Source organism: Dromiciops gliroides, chromosome 5 (genome assembly GCF_019393635.1).
Source record: "Dromiciops gliroides isolate mDroGli1 chromosome 5, mDroGli1.pri, whole genome shotgun sequence".
NCBI lineage: Eukaryota > Metazoa > Chordata > Mammalia > Microbiotheria > Microbiotheriidae > Dromiciops > Dromiciops gliroides.
In genome coordinates, this window is record NC_057865.1 from 52,335,272 (window position 1) to 52,353,142 (window position 17,871).

The window sequence follows — 17,871 nt, forward strand, 5'->3', positions numbered from 1 at the left end:
CTTAATTTGTTCTGTGCACCAAATGGCAGGAATTTCAATCACATATCTATTCAAGGCCTAGACTGAGTGAATTAAGCAGCTCCACACAAAACACCGCCCCCCCCCCTGCCCCCAGCCCTACTCCTATAATTTTTGAATAATACAATCAGGGGCTACTGAATTGGGTCTCAAAAGTCACAACATTTAAAAAAAAGTCGAAGACATTGATATCAGAATTTTGAGCTTTATCTCCACATATTTTGACATTAGTTTGGAGTATAAAGTAAGATAACTGGTTGTGAACATCCCGGCAGCTCTGAGCTACAGGTAAATGGAAATTCGGTTCTTTCTCTACTGCTTTATATTCTTACAAGTTCTATTTTCAAACAAAGGGTAAAAGCTTTTAAACTGCTCTAATCTCATTACAAAGATTGGTTGGACAGCCTCTACCAACCAGGAGTCTACAAGAATGAGGATGAGGCTTTATTCTCATTCTGGGTTGAACTCCTTATGAAATTATGAGGTTAGTATAAGATGATAAAATTTACCATTTACAAAAATGACCATCTTTTAAAAGACCAGAAAGCTATGTAGTTGTTTCAAAGATTGCTTTTTTTTTTTACCTATGTTGCAAAATCCCATTATTCTTGAGGACTTAAGTCCTCAACAGGGGACTTAAATCAAACTCTTAACTAAATTTAGAATGTTATATAATTGGTAAAAAAAAATGGCTTTCTAACCACTTGCCATTTCTGATTCAAAATTTGTTTTCTTGATTTATTTTCCCCTTAAGAATGAATTCCCTACTGAGTCATGGTTAAATGTCAAAAGTTTACAAGAAAATGATGAAATAAAATCCCTTAATAGAAAAAAGAAAAACCAACCCAACAGACATATAAAGTAAGCTTTGAGTGACCCTGCTCTTTCAGGCTAGCAAACATTTCTCACAATGAATGAGATGCTGCCACCTCATCTTCATTCTGGCAGATATGTTAGGTCAGTGTCAAGAGCTGTCATTTTTTACTATGACATTGGTCCATTTGGTGCCCAGAATACAAAATGGGAGTATATCAGAGTTTGTTCCTAGGGAAGTCAAACTTTAAAACAGTGGATCACCATCTTTAGGATGACTTCCCCTGGAATGGCATATAAAATCTAGAGTCTAAGGTGAGATGACTTAAATGGGTATTGAATGAGGCATCTCCGGTCCTACCATACACTCTAGTAGCCCCAGACACTAGAAGTTTGAGGGTAGTTTGTGATCGGCACTGGAGAAATCTAAAAAAATACAAATCCATAATGGGGCACAGAAAACTAATAAGCCAATAGCAAGTAGGCAAATGAACCATAGCATATCAACATAGAACCATAGCTGATGACAAACAAATTAAAGCCTCAATGTGTTTCCATGTGGTAGTGGTAGATGCTAAAGAAATAATTTACTTGATCTAACAAATCACAGAAGAGATTTAAGTGGGGAGTGAAGGCAGTAAGGGTTAAGGATAAAAAAAAAAATCCAGGACCAAATCTGAATAAACCTGCTCCTCCCTGCTACTTCTGTTAGATCCGACCCTTGCCATTTCCCTCAGGGTAAAAACTACTACTATTTAAGGAAAGATATTAATAGAGATATTTAATTTCCATGGCATCAGGCCTCTCAAATCCCTGTCCAACACACTACAGTAGTACTGTCACTAGTTATGAGCCAGATGGTTCAGAAATTACCTGGTTACATATAATTACTTCTAAAATTAGTTAGATCTTTCAATTGTGTTTACAGCTGTCAGCTCACGGGAAATGAGCTCCATTTACAGATGTGAGATACCTCCATCCATTTATCGGTTTGATTCTCAGAACTAGTAAGATTTTGAAAGGCAGTAGTATCGCATTCTAATAGAAACAGAGCAGATATTTAGGGGCTGGAGTGTGCAAAATCTACTACAGTGTGGCATCTATTTCGAACTTGGTAGCATGCATTTCTAAACACTATATTTACGGGGTGGGGGCAGATTTATATACAGGCATTTTGATATGCATCACTTTATTTATTCATTCATTAATTTATCTCTCTATTTATTTATTTAGAATTTCCCCCAAGTTGCATGTAAAAACAAATTTTCACATCGATTTTTAAAAAACTTCAAGTTTCAAATTCTCTTCCTCCCTCCCCATCCCCCCTTAAGAACTCAAGCAATTCAATGTAAGTTATCCATGTGCAGTCAGAAATGCATCACTTCTTCTGCCATCCAGATTGCCTGGAGGGCTTAGCACAGCACCTGGCACATAGTAGTAGATGCGATATAAATGGTAGCTATTATTATTATCATGGCAATACAGGTGAGTGAAGAGTTAAACAGATTCAGGGAAAAGGAAAACAAGGTGGTGCCTGAGGGAATCTGAGGCTGTCAGCTTGGTAGAACCAATTCTGGACTGCCCATCAGGCGATTCTCTATGAGGTTTTGCCAGGAGCTCCTTGCTGCTTCTGGAAAACAGACAGAGCAGAGACAGGGTCCAGCTTGCATCTTCCAACTACGTCAAGAGCTCTTTAAAGATGCCTTAGATACCAAGAAGCAACAGGAAACTAAGTGGCAGAGACTTATCTGGGCTTTGAGAGGCATTCAATCCTTGGAGGCATAAGGGATGACTTCCCTTTATTCTAATGACAAGGAATTCCATGGGTACTAACTAGAGAAGAGTCTTTTTCTAAACTATTTTTTTTTCAGTATTCAAGCATTTTCTCCCCTCCTCCTTTATCAGCTCCTTAAAAAGAAAACCTTTGTAATGAATGTGTAATGGTCGAGCAAAAAAAAAAAAAAAGGCTTCCCAAATGGCCATGTCCAAAACTATACCTTCTTCCTCATATTCTGTTGCCTCTTTATTAGGAGGCCTTATTTATCATCAGTCCCCCCAGAGCAGTGGTTGATCATTGCTCTGGTCAGAGTTCTCAAGTCTTTCAAACTTGTTTGCTTTTTACAGTGTGGTTGTTATAAAAATTATTTTCCTGGTTCTTAGCCAGCTTAGATTTAATAGACCCTCTAAAAAAGGGGTTCTTAACATTTTTGTGTGTCAAGAAGCCCCTGGTCAGTCTGGGCCCCTTCTCATAATACCATTTTCAAATGCATAAAATGCATAAAATTACAAAGGAAACCAATTATATTAAAATTCAATAACCACAGTATTAAATTTTAAGACTTCAAGTTCATGGACCACGGGTTAAGAACCCCTGATCTAAATGGGACATAGGAGAGTGAACACAAATGTTTACATAATTCAATAGTACTTGGTGACTGAAAAAATCATTAATGGTTTGATGTCCATTTGGAAGGAGATTTTTACTAGTGGAGTGACCCAGGCATCTCTGTGGGCACTTTGCTGTTTGGAGAAGGCTTAGTGTGTGTTGCCAGTTTGGAGGGGGCATTCAGTGATGAGGGGCAGAACATATCCAGAGAAGGGCAACCAAGACATTCAAGAGACACGAATCTATGCCATAAGAGAGTCAGCTAAAATAGAGAAGATTCACTGGGGATAGGAACGCTGTCTTCAAGAATCCAAAAGACTGACAAGGGCTGAGATTCCTTCTGTTTAGGCTCAGAGAGAAGAGCCAGGGACAATGGCTAGAAGTTGGGTGAGAGGCAGACTTGGGCTGGGTGTCAGAGAAAACTTCCTGCCAGAGCTCTCCCAAAGCAGAATATGCTGCCTTGGAAGTGGTGGGTTCCTCTTTGCTTTAGGTCTTCATTGACCAGAGGACCACTTTGCGGGTATGTCACAGGGGAGCTGTGAGTCCAGCTCATGCATGTGGAGGTCTCTTTAATTCTACAATTTTGCAATATTTCAATTCAGTTCAACTACATCCTGTGTTAAGTCAGCAGTCAGGACAGACAAGGGCAAGTTAATCAACTAATCCTACTGTATAGATTTGGGCCTTACCTGACAGGTCTTCTATGGTACTTTTCCTATGGGATCTATGAGGCTGCACAATATTTTAAAATTCACTTGCTTTTAATGTTACTATAAAAAGCTTAAATCCTTGGGGAACCTTCATCCAATAGGGGGATTATAGCCATCCTTTTAGCCACTGCTCCCCAAGAGGTTGAACAGAAAGAAGGGGGCATAACAAAGGGATGAAATAGGAACAAAAATTAAAACAAACTAATATTTCTTCTTGATAATAGACCCAATGTTTACTTAAATAGGAGACAGAGCTTCTAGCTCAAATAAGATTTGGGGATAATTTGTGGATTTGGGGCTATTATTTTTTTTCTAAATGTATACATTTGTCTCTAGAAAAAATACAGATGGTAAAAATTTCATGAGTTCATATTTTATTTTGGAGGTGGGGGAAAAGGAAAGCAAATCTGAATGAGTAGATATAGTGAACAAAGGGTTGTATGGGTGATAATTTCTGTTTCTTTCCTAGCTGTTCTGTGGTCCGGTTGGTCCTTGGCTTTACCTATTTCAGAAATTTTATTTTATTACTTTACCCAGGGATGATCAGGCTCTGGCTAACTGATTCGTGCTAAGCAAATAAACAGGAGTCTTATTCATAAACAAGAAATGACCATTTATTAATCTATGACAGAAAACATGACATAAAGCCTGGCATGTTCTTACACAGTGGACATTTCTAATTCTATTCAGTAAGCATTTATTCATCTCTGTGTGCTTGGTGAGGGCACCCTCTTCTGGGGTACCAGTGACCTGGGAAAACTGATTTATAGCAGAATGTTGTTTGGTGAGTATGGAAGCCAAAAAGAGCTGAGCATTCTTAAGTGGTATTTGCATTAAGCAGCGAAAACCTTGATAAAAATCCATGCCAGTTACTGGGTTGCCTAGCACACATACTAGAGCAATTTTACATACAGAAATTGTGAAATGCATCACTTCTTCAGCCATCTGGATTACCTGAAGGGCTTAGCACAGCACCTTGCACATAGTAGGTGCTATAAAAATGGTAGCTGCTATTATTATTATCATCATCATTGCAATACAGGGGCCATATGTGCAGCCTTCGGTAGCACAATAGAACCTGCCAGCTCCTGTGTTCCATTGGCTCCTTCAAGAAATCAGTCACTTCCTTGCCAGAATGAGGCATCAGAATCAGGCTTGGTGCTGAACGTTTATTGAATTGAATTTACGCCATTATTTTTACCTCTATTAGTGGGACTTTGAGAATTGGCATTCCATGCTCACTCACTCACTCACTCTGTCTCTGTCTCTCTGTCTCTGTCTCTGTTTCTCTCTCTCTGGTCCTTACTCTCCAGTTTTTGTTTTTTGGGGGATCCAAGATGGGTCACCTCTCTGCTTGAATTTGTCATTATGTTATTATTCTTCCAACACATTTTTAAGGTACAATCTCCAATAATTCAACCTATATTGCCAAAATCCACCCTCTACTGATTACTGACAATTAAGGAAGTAACAGATGGGTTGTACAGGGGAAAACAGCACTGAATTTGAATTCAAAAGGTCCTATTCCAACTATTAGCCCTTTGGTCGTAGGTTCATTAAGCCTCAGTTTCCACACTTGTAAAATGAATGAAATACCTGTGCTACCTACCATGAGCTATCTATCATATGAACTATTACCTTCAAAAATGTCTTTCTGAACTTAATACAATGAGATTAGTCTCAAATACACTTTTGGTCCTACATCTTTTTTTTTTTTAATTTTGGGGGTGGGGTCAGGGCAATGAGGATTAAGTGACTTGCCCAGGGTCACGCAGCTAGAGTCAAGTGTCAGAGAACTCGGGTCCTCCTGAATCCAGGGCTGTTGCTTTATCCACTGCGCCACCTAGCTGCCCCCTTTGGTCCAACATCTTGATAAACCTTAAAGCATACTATAAGGGCCTATTAGTAACTGACACTTTACACAAATTATTTCATCTAATTCTGACAATAGCCCTACTACAGATATTTTCATACCCATTTTACTTTTGAGGAAACAGAAGCACAGAAAAATTTAGTGACTTACTCAGGGCCACACATACATAGCAATACTCTGGAGCACAATTTGAACTCAGGTTTTCCTGGCTCCAGTACCAGCAAGGAATCTGATATACTATATTATTATTTTATATATTATGTAATGTGAATATAATATAATCGGACTTTATGTTATATTTAATATTACTATATAATTATTATCTTCTTGTTAGGCCAATGCCTATTTACTCTATTGAAGAGGCTAAAGGAGACATTACTTTTAAAGAAGTGCCTTCTTGTGCCAGCAATGGGTTTTGTTTACTATAGCCCTTTAGAGGAAATTCTTTAATCAATAAAAAGAAACATGAATCACTATGTCATTGTTTGCTTAGCCACCTTCTAAACAGTCCTTTTAGAAAATTAGAAAATTGTTTTTCTTAAATAGTAGGAATAATTTTACCGCTCCTCCTACTCCCACCTTCCTCCTGGTGGGAGGGTGGGTGAAGAAAAGGAAAAGGAAAAGCAATCTGATTGTCATGATTAATTTACTTTGCAAATCCCCTCCTTTAAAAAAAAAACAGACAAAATGAAATTCTCAACCTTATTTGGAAATTTTTTTCCCAAAGGACTGTGTAACATTTTTTATACATTTGAAGAATTGAACATTGTTGAAAAACAACAATGCTCCCCAAAATTAAATGGCATATTGAAATGTATGAAAGCATTGTTGTACAGTAGATAAAGAGTTGGCCTCAGAGTCAGGAAGACCTTGGTTCAACTCTTGCCTCTGGGACCCTGGAAGTCACTTAAACTTTTCTGTACCCTATAGGCAACTCTGAAAGACTATAACACCCCTACTGTGCATTTGAAGATGGTATTTACTCCATTAGTGAAAGCACATTTTTTCACAAAAGAAATTAAATTTTTATGTAAAATTTATAGTTAGGTGGTGCAGTGGCCAGAATACCAGGCCTGGAGTCAAGAAACCTTATGTCCCTGACTTCAAATCTGGCCTCAGTTGCTTATTGGGTGACCCTGAGCAAGTCACTGAATCTGTTTGCCTCAGTTTCCTCATCTGAAGAATGAGCTGGAGAAGGAAATGGTAAACCACTCTAGTACTTTGCCAAGAAAACCCCAAATGGGGCCATGAAGAGTCAAACATGACTAAACAACAACAAATAAAATAAGTGACACCTTAATAAAATTCATTTATCAAATTCTTATTTCTATGGGAAATTTAATATCTTTGAGGTCCTGGGCTGTCTTATTTATGTTTACATTTATCCCAGCATAGCATATGTACAGAGCAGGTCCTTTGTAAAGGTTTGGTAAATTAATTAATGTTGACATAAGAAGTAAGACCAAAGCATGTATTCTTTTTGGCTTGGTTTGTTTGGTTTTTTTGCAGGGCAATGAGGGTTAAGTGACTTGCCCAAGGTCACACAGTTAGTAAGTATCAAGTGTCTGAGGCCAGATTTGAACTCAGGTCCTGCTGAATCCAGGGCCAATGCTCTATCCACTGTGTCACCTAGCTGTTCCCAAAGCACATATTCTTGATGGCACAAACAAAAGTTAGGTAATAAATGATGAGAATGCTACACACCCCATCCATAAGTTTTCTGCTTTGGATTTAGTTTTCTAGTGTGGAGAACTTGTAAAAGCCACAAAGAAACATAAGGTAGGTTCCAGGTAGCCTAAAGGCATCTTTAAAATCAAAGAAAATGAAAATCTGCACTCTTCATGGAGTACACAAGATACTATAACAGGCATCCTAGAATTGGAGAGTGTGCTGGTGAATGCAGTTGTGTTTGGTCCCTTGGTTTTGGGGAAGGGTGGAGAGTAGGAGAGGTTAAGGAGTGATCTACCTTACTATGCAGATGACACTAGAGTGGCCCATAGCATCTGTATTAGTATTAAAATTAGTATTAAAATTAAAATTAATACATTAGTATTAAAATCTGTATTCAGAAAAGAAAATGTCCCTGTATTTTTCATGTGCTCCATGTAATCAATTCCAATAGTCTTATGTAATATTTAAATACCAAAGATATGTATTTTCTGCAATCTGAACTTCAAAAAAAAAGCTTCAAAAAATTCTCATGACCTTTAGAATATTTTCTCATTTAAAAAGACATTTTTTTTCTTCCATGAGAGAACAGAAATATATAACTCTATCTAACTCAGGGATTCTGGTTATTCTGTTATGTACCCCTTTGGCAGTGAGTGGTGAAGCCTATGGACTCCTGAGAATAATGGTCTTAAATGCACAAAACAAAATGTATAGGATTACCAAGGGACCCAATGATACTGAAATAAGTTATCAAAATATTTTTTTAAACCAGGTTCACAGATCACAGCTTAAGAATTTCTCACAAAATAAAAGACTTGTTTTAATCAAACAAATTTAAAAAAACATAAAAATTAGAGCCTTAAGTGAGCAGTAATGCTATTAATAGCTGGGGCATCTAAGTAGTACACTGGGCCTGGGATCAGGAAGCCCTAAGTTTTAAATTCAGCCTCAGACACTTACTAACGGTGTGAAAATCACTTAACCTCTGTTTACCTCAGTTTACTCAGCTGTAAAAAGAGGATAATATCAGCACCTGCCTTGCAGAGTGGTTGTAAGGATCAAATTAATATTTATAAAGCATTTAGCACAGAGACAAGTACCTAGTAAGCAGTAGATAAATGGTAGCTAGTATTATCAGTGGTGGTGGTGGTGGTGGTGGTGGTGATACTTTAGAGTTTACAAAGAACCTTAGCTACAGTATCTCATTTGAGCTTCATAATAGCCCTCTGATAATACTCATAGGCAGCATTATTTTCTATTTATTGCTAAAGAATCTGAGGCTTACAGAAATTCAAACATTTGATTTTTTTTTGAGCACCACCATTTTCCCCTCTCATATATACACATATATATAAACTGTCAATATATCTCATAGCTGTTGTGATGTTTTAGCTCAAAGGTTCTTGACTTCTTTTGGCTGTGTGGTAAAGCCTATAACACCCCTTTTCAGAATAATATTTTTAAATAATGGAAGGAAGTATTAAATTTCCACTAGAGCTCAGTGAAAATAAAGATATATTTTCCCCCTATCCAAGTTCATGGACCTCTTTGGGTCTGTAGACTCCAAGTTAATAACTAATGGTTTATCTACTGGTCTATTAGTACTTCTTTTTGCCTTTTTTCCAATCACTTCATACACACACACACACACACACACACACACACACACACACACACACCATGGAATGCCAATTCTCAGTCACACTAATAGAGGTAAAAATAATGGCATGAATTCAATCCAATAAACATTCAGCACTAAGTCTGACTCTGATGCCTCATTCTGGTAAGGAATTGACTGATTTCTTGAAGGAGCCAATGGAACACAGGAGCTGGCAGATTCTATTGTGCTACAGAAGCTGCACTTATGGCCCCTATAACAGACTATGTCTAATTTCCAAGGACCAATTTAAGTACAGCAGAGCTGATTACTAGCCAGTGGGACACCCAGTGGTGAATTCTTTGGCTACGGCAAACCCCTGACACATGGGATGCCATTTTGTTCTTTCAGACGAGGACAAAATGGCCTTCGGTCCTGTGCTTGTTCCTTCTATTTCTTCAATCATGTCAACAGAGTAGTGGCAAAGGGAAGAGAGAGTGATACAAATCATAGTTTTTCAACCATCTTCAAATATTGACTTCTCTGTTGACACTCCAAATGTGAGATCCTTTGTTTAGCAAGTGAACACAGTGCTGGAGTATCTGAGTCAAATCAATCTTGACATTCTGGCTATCAATAAAAACCAAAGAGGAAATGAGCCATCTTTCCATTTAGCTACAATCCCTTGGATGGAGAAAGGGAACATCATCTCGTTAAGCACTTTGTCATCTAGTTTGCAGTGGTCATTTGCAAAAAGATCATTATCAAAATAATTGCAGTTTCTATGCCAGCATTTATTTTATAACAGGGTTTCTTAACCTTTTTGTTATGGACCAATTGAATAGTCTGGTGAAGCCTATGGAGCCCTTCTAAGAATAATTATTTTTAATGTATAAAATAAAAAACACAGAATTATAAAGGAAACCCTATTTAAAATGCTGTTATTAGAACATTTTAGAAAGTTCACGAACTTTAAGTCAAAACCCCCTGGATTAGAGGATGGAAAGACAGAGAAATTTCATGAAGAGCCTAAGACCCTTAAACTTACATCAATATATATTAATATACACTGTGGTGGCTTCAGTGAAAAGGTAGATCTAAGGGAGGAAGAAAAATAAATTGGAAATATATTCAGGAGTACGGAAAGAAGGACAGAAGCCAAAGGCTTGTAGACTACACAGCAGTATCATATTTGCATGTCATGAATACTGTTTTTAAGAAGAAAACCAGAAAGTATTAGATATGGGCTGTACAACATCACAAAAATAATAAAATTGATTTTATGCTAACATAAAGGAAATGACCAGTAATCATTCAGTAGCCATTTCCAAATCAGTAATCTATGTACAGTCAAACCACTGACGTGTTAGAAGGATGAAAACATATAAAGTTCAAGGAAAAAATAAAACAATGTGAAGATGAAACCAGTTATAACTTGACCTATTTAAGTGAGCTGTTATTGCTGAAAAATGGGAATGGGGAAAAAGAATAGGCATCAACACAGGTAATTTCCATCTCCCAAGGAAGTATACATATTGTAAAAAAATCAATTGGCTGGGGCAGCTAGGTGACACAGTGGATAAAGCACCAGCCCTGGATTCAGGAGGACCTGAGTTCAAATCTAACCTCAGACACTTACTAGCTATGTGACCCTGGGCAAGTCACTTAACCCTCACTGCCGCACAAAAAAAATTCAATTGGTTGAGGCATCATGGCAGAGTGGATAGAGAACTGGATTGCAAGACATGAAGATCTCAGTTCAGGTCTCACTTCTGCCATATACTATCTGTGGGGCCTTCAACACATCACAACTTTTGAGTGCCCCAGGGAAACAACTAAGACTGTGAGTGGCATGGAAGGTGTTGATCTACATTGGTAATAGTTTTCTCATTCAGAATTCCCTATACCAAGGAAACAAAAGTCTCTGTAAAAAAAAAAAAAAAGTACAAGATACCATGGACAGTGGACAGGATACAATGATAAATAAATCATAGTCCCAGCCCTCAAGAACTGTGTCATGAAACATGAAGCATGTAAAAAAAATGACTAGAATATAAAAATAGAATGTTTGATAGGTGTATAAGAAAGATACAAAATATAATGAAAGTGCAGAGGAGAGAGAAGAGATCACTTAGGGCATAGGATGATCAGAGAAGGTTACTTTGAGGTAGCCCATGAAGGCAGGGGACAACTTCAATATGAGAAGGTAAAGAATGGGTAAAAGAAGGAATTGAGAGAGGAAAGGGCTGTTGCCAAGATGGTAAGTAGTCCAGACTGACGGGAATAGAATGAATGGGTTGGTAGAGGGAACTCTGGAAGTGAGGAATTACTGTGATTGCCCAGGCAAAAAGAAATATTGGATCCAAATGACACTGTTAGTAGTAAAAATGGAAAAGAAGAGACTGAATCAAGAGACCCAGTAGAGGTAGAAATCATGGAAGTTCATGATTGATAGACTTGGAAAAAAGGGGAGAGGAGGAGTCAAAGACAATTCTAAGATTTTGAGCAGAGATGACTGAGAGATGGAGGATCCTTTTCCATTGCTGTTAAACTCAGTGTTGTCCAAGCCAGATTAAATGGAAAATAAACAAAAATAAAATACCATATAATGTTAATTTGTGGCTTTCTGAGTCAATATATCACTGCTGAAATCCCTTTCTATTTGAGATTGAAACCATTACTTTTAACAGAAATAGGGACATCAAAAAACACAAACAGGGGGCATGAATAATGAGTCCAACTTTAGAACTGTTGAATTTAGAATTCTAGTGAAACTACCACCAAGAAGAGATTCCAGTGGGCATGAAAAGGTATTTATCTGGAGTTCAGGAGAACAATTAGGCTGGAGATACAGCTTTGGTGGTATCCACATGGCCATAACAGAATATAAACTTCCATAGAATGTAAGTTCCTTAAAGGTACAGACGCTTGTTTTTGCATTTTGATGTCTAAGCACCTAGCACAGCATTTTGTGAAGAATAGGGATTTACTAGATGTTTACTAAAAGAATGTCAGGGTTCTCAAATCCACCTGCATTATATGACCTTGGGTTTTTTCCATTCCTAGAATTCGATTTTTGATAAATGAATTTAATGAGAGAGTCTAAGGCAATATCTAGGGCTGGAATTCATATCATTTATCTACTATACCTATAGATCCCAATTCCTTCACAGTGAGTATTCTGGAGAAAAAATTAAATTAGAAAGTGCTCTGTTTGGAAGTGTGATTTCATACCCCAGGCAACTCTCAAAGACCATAACACATACAAATGAACTGCTCAGTTAGTGGATGCTTGTATATTGTAACCAAATTAAAATTGCTAATTTAATTATGAACATTTTGATTGAAGTTTTCTGGTTTATTCATTTAATTTGCCTCTCCCTCAAAATATTTTCATTGCTCTATTAAAAAAAATTCTCTCCATTTTCCTTCCTCTGTCTACCCCTTGCTTTCACTCTCTTTGCCTACTTCTTCCTCTGGAAATTCTTTTGCTTTCTCATTTATTTACATTTTTTTAGTCTGCACCTGATCAAGATTTCATGCTTTTATAATGGAGTACATCATGGTAGTTCATAAAGAATATTACTCATTAATTCTTCAATGAGGCAGAAATAAATTGCTCTGGCTAACATCACCATATTTCTCTATATTAATTCCAAAGGTATGACCTTAGCTCCTTTGCCAGATGTTGCACTATTATATTGAGTAGCCAAGACTTTCATAATTTTTGTTAAAACCAAATCTTGCCTTCACTTGCTAACCACTGGAAAATTTGGTACAAAAATCATCACTCCAATAATACCTTGAATACTTAGCATACTGATGTATGAAGCAGATAAAGCAGGCCATATTCAATATGATGGCACCTCATTTAGATTGTGTATGTAATTTCTGTTTATACATGCATATATATTTACACATACACATATGCTGGTCATCTCTACTTAAATATCCTGCCAGCATCTGAAATTCGACATGTCTAAATACAATTTAAATGATCTTAAACAAGTCACTTCCTTTCTTCCTCATCTGTAATATGAGGAGGTTGTATCTCTAAAGTCCTTTCCAACTCTAACTCTATGATCTTCCCCTGCCAAAAAAGAGCTCCCTCTAACTTCCCTATTTCTGTGAGAGGTACCATTTGCCCCAGAAACCCATGAGAAAGAGCCTCTCAAACATCCTTGACTCCTATTATCTCAATGTCCCATCATCAAATTCTGTTTGATGAAGCATTTTTCCCTCTTCATTAATCAATCAATAAACATGTATTAAGCGCCTACTATGTGGTCACTGTGCGAAGGGCTAGGGATACAAAAAGAAGCAAAAACAATCTCTGTCCTCAAGGATCTCAATCTAAATTGCTATCCTACCTTCTTCTCACTAGGACTATTACGATAAGATCCTAAATCATATCTCAGCTAGCCTGTTTCTTCTGTAATCCATTTTATATAACTATTGACAGATTTATTTTAGTAGTGATCCTGTCACTTCCAGTTTCAAAAACTGTCCTAGCACTCTGCTGTCTACTGAACAAAAGTCTAAACTTATTAACTGGACATTTGAGATCCTATATAATCTCCCAACTGCCCTTTTCTACCTTCTTTCACTATTTCAACTAAATTCCCTCTCTGCTCCCTGAAGTCCTCCTTCTCCAATTTTATGCCATTCTCTCCACCCAAAATAACCCTACCTTTCCATTTCCATCTGTCAAAATCCTATCTCAAGGTCCAAGTCAAAAGCCATTTCCTCCTCTAGCCTTACTGGTTCCCTCATAAAAGTTCTATACAGTTCTCAATTATGGGCACCTAGAACAGAAGGCAAACACTGACACCACATCCTCTGAATGAAAAGATCACATTTAAAAGGAACTAAAAAAAGAAATCCAAGCATCTCTCTCCCTGATGAACCATTCTACTGAGAACAATCTATTGTATCCCCTTCCCTAATAAGAAAAAAGAAAGGCGTCTGTTTCCTCATCTTGTCCCTACTCCCAAAGTGTCAGCCAAGAATCGAAGTTCCATCTGTGCCAGGCAGATAAGGATTTCAATCACTGACATCCTCTATTTATTTTGTAAGCAAAATTAGTTCTCATGAATGACTTATCTTATAAGATGAAGAGAGAGGGAAGACTCATGGCCTTCAGAAAGTACCAAGAGCTAACACTCAGAAGTTAAAGAAATAGCCAATAGCACTGAGTCACTGTGCAAAATCAGAGGGAGACCAAGTTCCCAGAAGTGACTGCAGGGGCAATAAAAGGAACCAATGAAATTTCCCATTGCTGTACTGTATTGTTCTCTCCCTGCTCAGGTTTTCATAATTTGTTTGGATCTCCAATTTGGTGCAATCACCCTCCTAATGTTTAGCATGCTAACTTGTGTTTTTATGGGCTGTGTGGCCCTTAGCAGGTCACTTAACCTCTCAATGTCTCAGATCATTCTCTAAAACAAAAAGTTGTGAGCAGTAAAAACTTTTTAATATGAACGTTAAAAATAAGCAACAATATCATATTACTTGCCTTCTCAATGGATGTGTAAGGGGATGGAGGGAGAGCATTTGAAACTCGAAATTAAAAAAAATGTGGGTTAAAAATAAAATGAGGAGGTACTGACCCTGCATTGGAGTAGGGAATTCCCTATACCAATAAAATCACAAATCCAGCCCAAATTTTATTTTTGTCTCATTATATTCTGTCACTCAGAAGAACATAAGCTTCTTAAGGGAAGATATTATATCTTTTTAAATCTCTGTGTCCCTAGTGCCTTGTGATACCTTGCTCATTCATTTTATCTGGGAATGTTATTTCATCCATTTGGGAAGTTCTTGGTATGGGAATCTCCTCACCAACATGGACAGCAACTTTTCCAATATAGAGTCTTTGGAGTTGTCTGGGACATGGAAAGGTTGGGTGACTTTCCCATCTTCACAAAGCAAGTACACCTTGAAAGTGAAATTTGGATCCCATTCCTTTCTGATTCCAACTCCGCACTCTATCCACATATGCCTATGCCTCTCCCATTATACACAACATGGTGGGTGCTTAATAAATCTTCACTGAATTGAATATCTAAATAAAGACAAGACCAAGTCAAGAACAAGAATATCAAAAGGGCACAACCTAATTAGATTTTTTTGTTTGGAGTTATTAAGTAATTTTAGTTTTCTCATCTTAAAAGAAGGGGACCAGACCACATGATATCAGAGACCACTTCCAGCTCTTAAAGTCTGCCATCTACAATCTTTGTGGCAGAAGGAATCTTGTTAACCATTTCCCTAACTCTCCAGTTCCTCTGACATACTTTTCCTATAGTTTCCTTTCATCATTTATAGCCTCTTCCCATAACTTACCAGCATGTCAAAAGATAAATCAATCTCTTGGAGTACCCTGCTTCTTTGACTGTTTTGTATACCATCCCACCATTCCCAGAAAGAACCTACTCATTCATCTACTTCAATGGAGTCATCGGGTACCTTCATTAAGCCTTGGCAAAATGAAACTTCTCTCCATAGCAACAGTTGCTAGCTAGACTGTGGGATGAATACCAACTTGTAGAAATCATTTCATGGGTTGTATTTTTAAAATCAGTGATGTTGAGCCATTGCATGATGACATTAATGTTAATTATCTATCTAGAAAATTGGTAAAATTCCTAATAAACCAGAATAAGCCTAGGGAGAAAAACTATAACAAATCAGTAAAGCATAGACATGATTCTTGTGGTTCAATTTAATTCAATTACTATTTACCAAACACTACCATTTGTTAAGCACTCTACTAGGCACAATGGAAGTTACAGAGTTCAGATTATACATAGTCCCTGCCTTGCAGACTTGACAGCCTCCACAAGCACAGGTACCTAGAACAAAATGATACCTGGTAAGGGTACTGGAGAAGCACAAAGTCATCTGGTAGATCCAAGGTGGGAAAAGGTGTCATTGCTGTAGAAGAAATAGGCAAGAAAGAAACAGGAGAAGGTTTTGCATAGGAGGAAGCATTTATATCGGGTTCCAAAAGATAGGTAGGAAGGTGAAGAGGGGAATGGAAGAGTCTACTACTTTTAAGCAGGAAGTTGGGAGAGGGCAGGGGCATGTCAAAGTGACAGAGAATAATTGAGCTAAGGCGAAAGAGCAGCCCCATTTGGCTGAATGGTAATAGACATTACTGGAAAGGTAGGGAGATCAAAGAGTGGGGAAGGTCCTGAAAGCCAGGCAAAGGCATTCTAAGTTTACTGTGTAGGCAGCTGGAAGTCACTGAAGAATCCTGTGCTGAGGAATGATGTGTCCAGACTTGGCAACACTTTTAGACTCTAAGTTATAGTTCTGCAGCGGTAGAAAGGAGCTTCCACCCTAGAAGCTCCTTAAACTGATTAAATCATAGGCTTGTACCACATGGCTGTCACTGGAGTTGTCAGGGTTCATGCAAGAATCAAACAAGTGTGTGAAGGACCTTGGAAAACCTCAAAGCACTATATAGCAACTATCATCATTAGTTGTATCGCATTCTCTCTGGGTTTCTCAGTAAATTTGAACTTTTCTATCAGCAAAACAAGGAGCGTTATTTACATTCCTCTTGGGAGCTGTGTGATAAAAAATACTCAAAAATGTCATACTGAAGAGGGATTAGATGTATTCTGCTTTACTACTTGGTACTGGCTAAGAAATAGAGTGGTGGATCAATGGAATAGGTTAGGCACAGAAGACACAGTAGTAAATGACTATAGTAATCTACTGTTCGATAATCCCAAAGACTCCAGCTTCTGGGAGAGGAACTCAGTATTTGACAAAAACTGTTGGTATGGCAGAAACTAGGCACAGACCAACATCTTACACAGTACACCAAAATAAGGTCAAAATGGGTACATGATTTATTCTGCTTGGCCCAAAAAGTCAGAACTAATAACCATAGGTGAAAGAAAATAGCCCCCTACCCTTAAAATCTTACATTCTACTGAGCTTTATTGGGGGAGAAGGGGAAAGAGAGATAATTGTACAAACATTAGTGAATATAAAGTGATTTCAAAAGGGAGAGAATGCCGATACCTAGGAGAAGAGTAGGGAGGGAGAACAGTACGTCAGAGGTGGTATCTGACCAGTGTTTTAAAAGAAGATAGAGATTCTAAGGTGCAGTGGAGAGAAGGTGAGACACAGGAACATTTAAGAAGTGGGAACATCCTATACAAACGCCAGGGGTGTAAGATGAAATGTCTTGGACAGTGAGTAGTCTATATTATACAATGGGCTAGTTTGACTGGAATATATGGAAAAGGGATTGATATGAAATAAGACTAGAAAATAGGGAGAATCCAGATTTTGAATTTTAAAATTTAAATCTAGGTTTGACATTTAAATGTCAAAGGAAAGATCTTATATGTTACCCTTAAAGGACATATGGAGCCACTGAAGGTTTTTGAGAAGAGGAGTGGCAAGATCAGATCTATGTATTTTTGGAATCGATTTGGCAGTTAATGGAATGGAGTGGAAAAAGACTGGAATTGTTTAAGAAGCTTTTGCCTCTTAAGACTTTGAACTAGAATCATACCTGAATGAGTAACAAGAAGGGAATAGATGAAAAAAAAAGTATCTTGTGGTGGTAGAATCAACAATGTTTGACAACTGTTCCGATGGGTGTGTGTGTGTGTGTGTGTGTGTGTGTGTGTGTGTGAGAGAGAGAGAGAGAGAGAGAGAGAGAGAGAGAGAGAGAGAGAGAGAGAGAGATCAATGGGTATTTATTCAGTATCTACTATGTATCAGTTATCGCTATCTTGCAGTGAGCTTACATTCTAATGGAGGAAACAATAAATATTTA

The 17,871-nt window shown here is 37.7% G+C and overlaps 2 protein-coding genes across 6 annotated transcripts in view; one reads left to right on the forward strand and one right to left on the reverse strand.

Moving 5' to 3' along the window:
- RUNDC3B (RUN domain containing 3B) overlaps positions 1-17,871 on the reverse strand; it is a 115,150-nt gene that overhangs the window by 91,283 nt on the left and 5,996 nt on the right. The gene's annotated exons all lie outside the window — the stretch shown is intronic.
- Positions 1-17,871, forward strand: part of ABCB1 (ATP binding cassette subfamily B member 1) — a 210,255-nt gene that overhangs the window by 37,931 nt on the left and 154,453 nt on the right. The window lies entirely within an intron of this gene.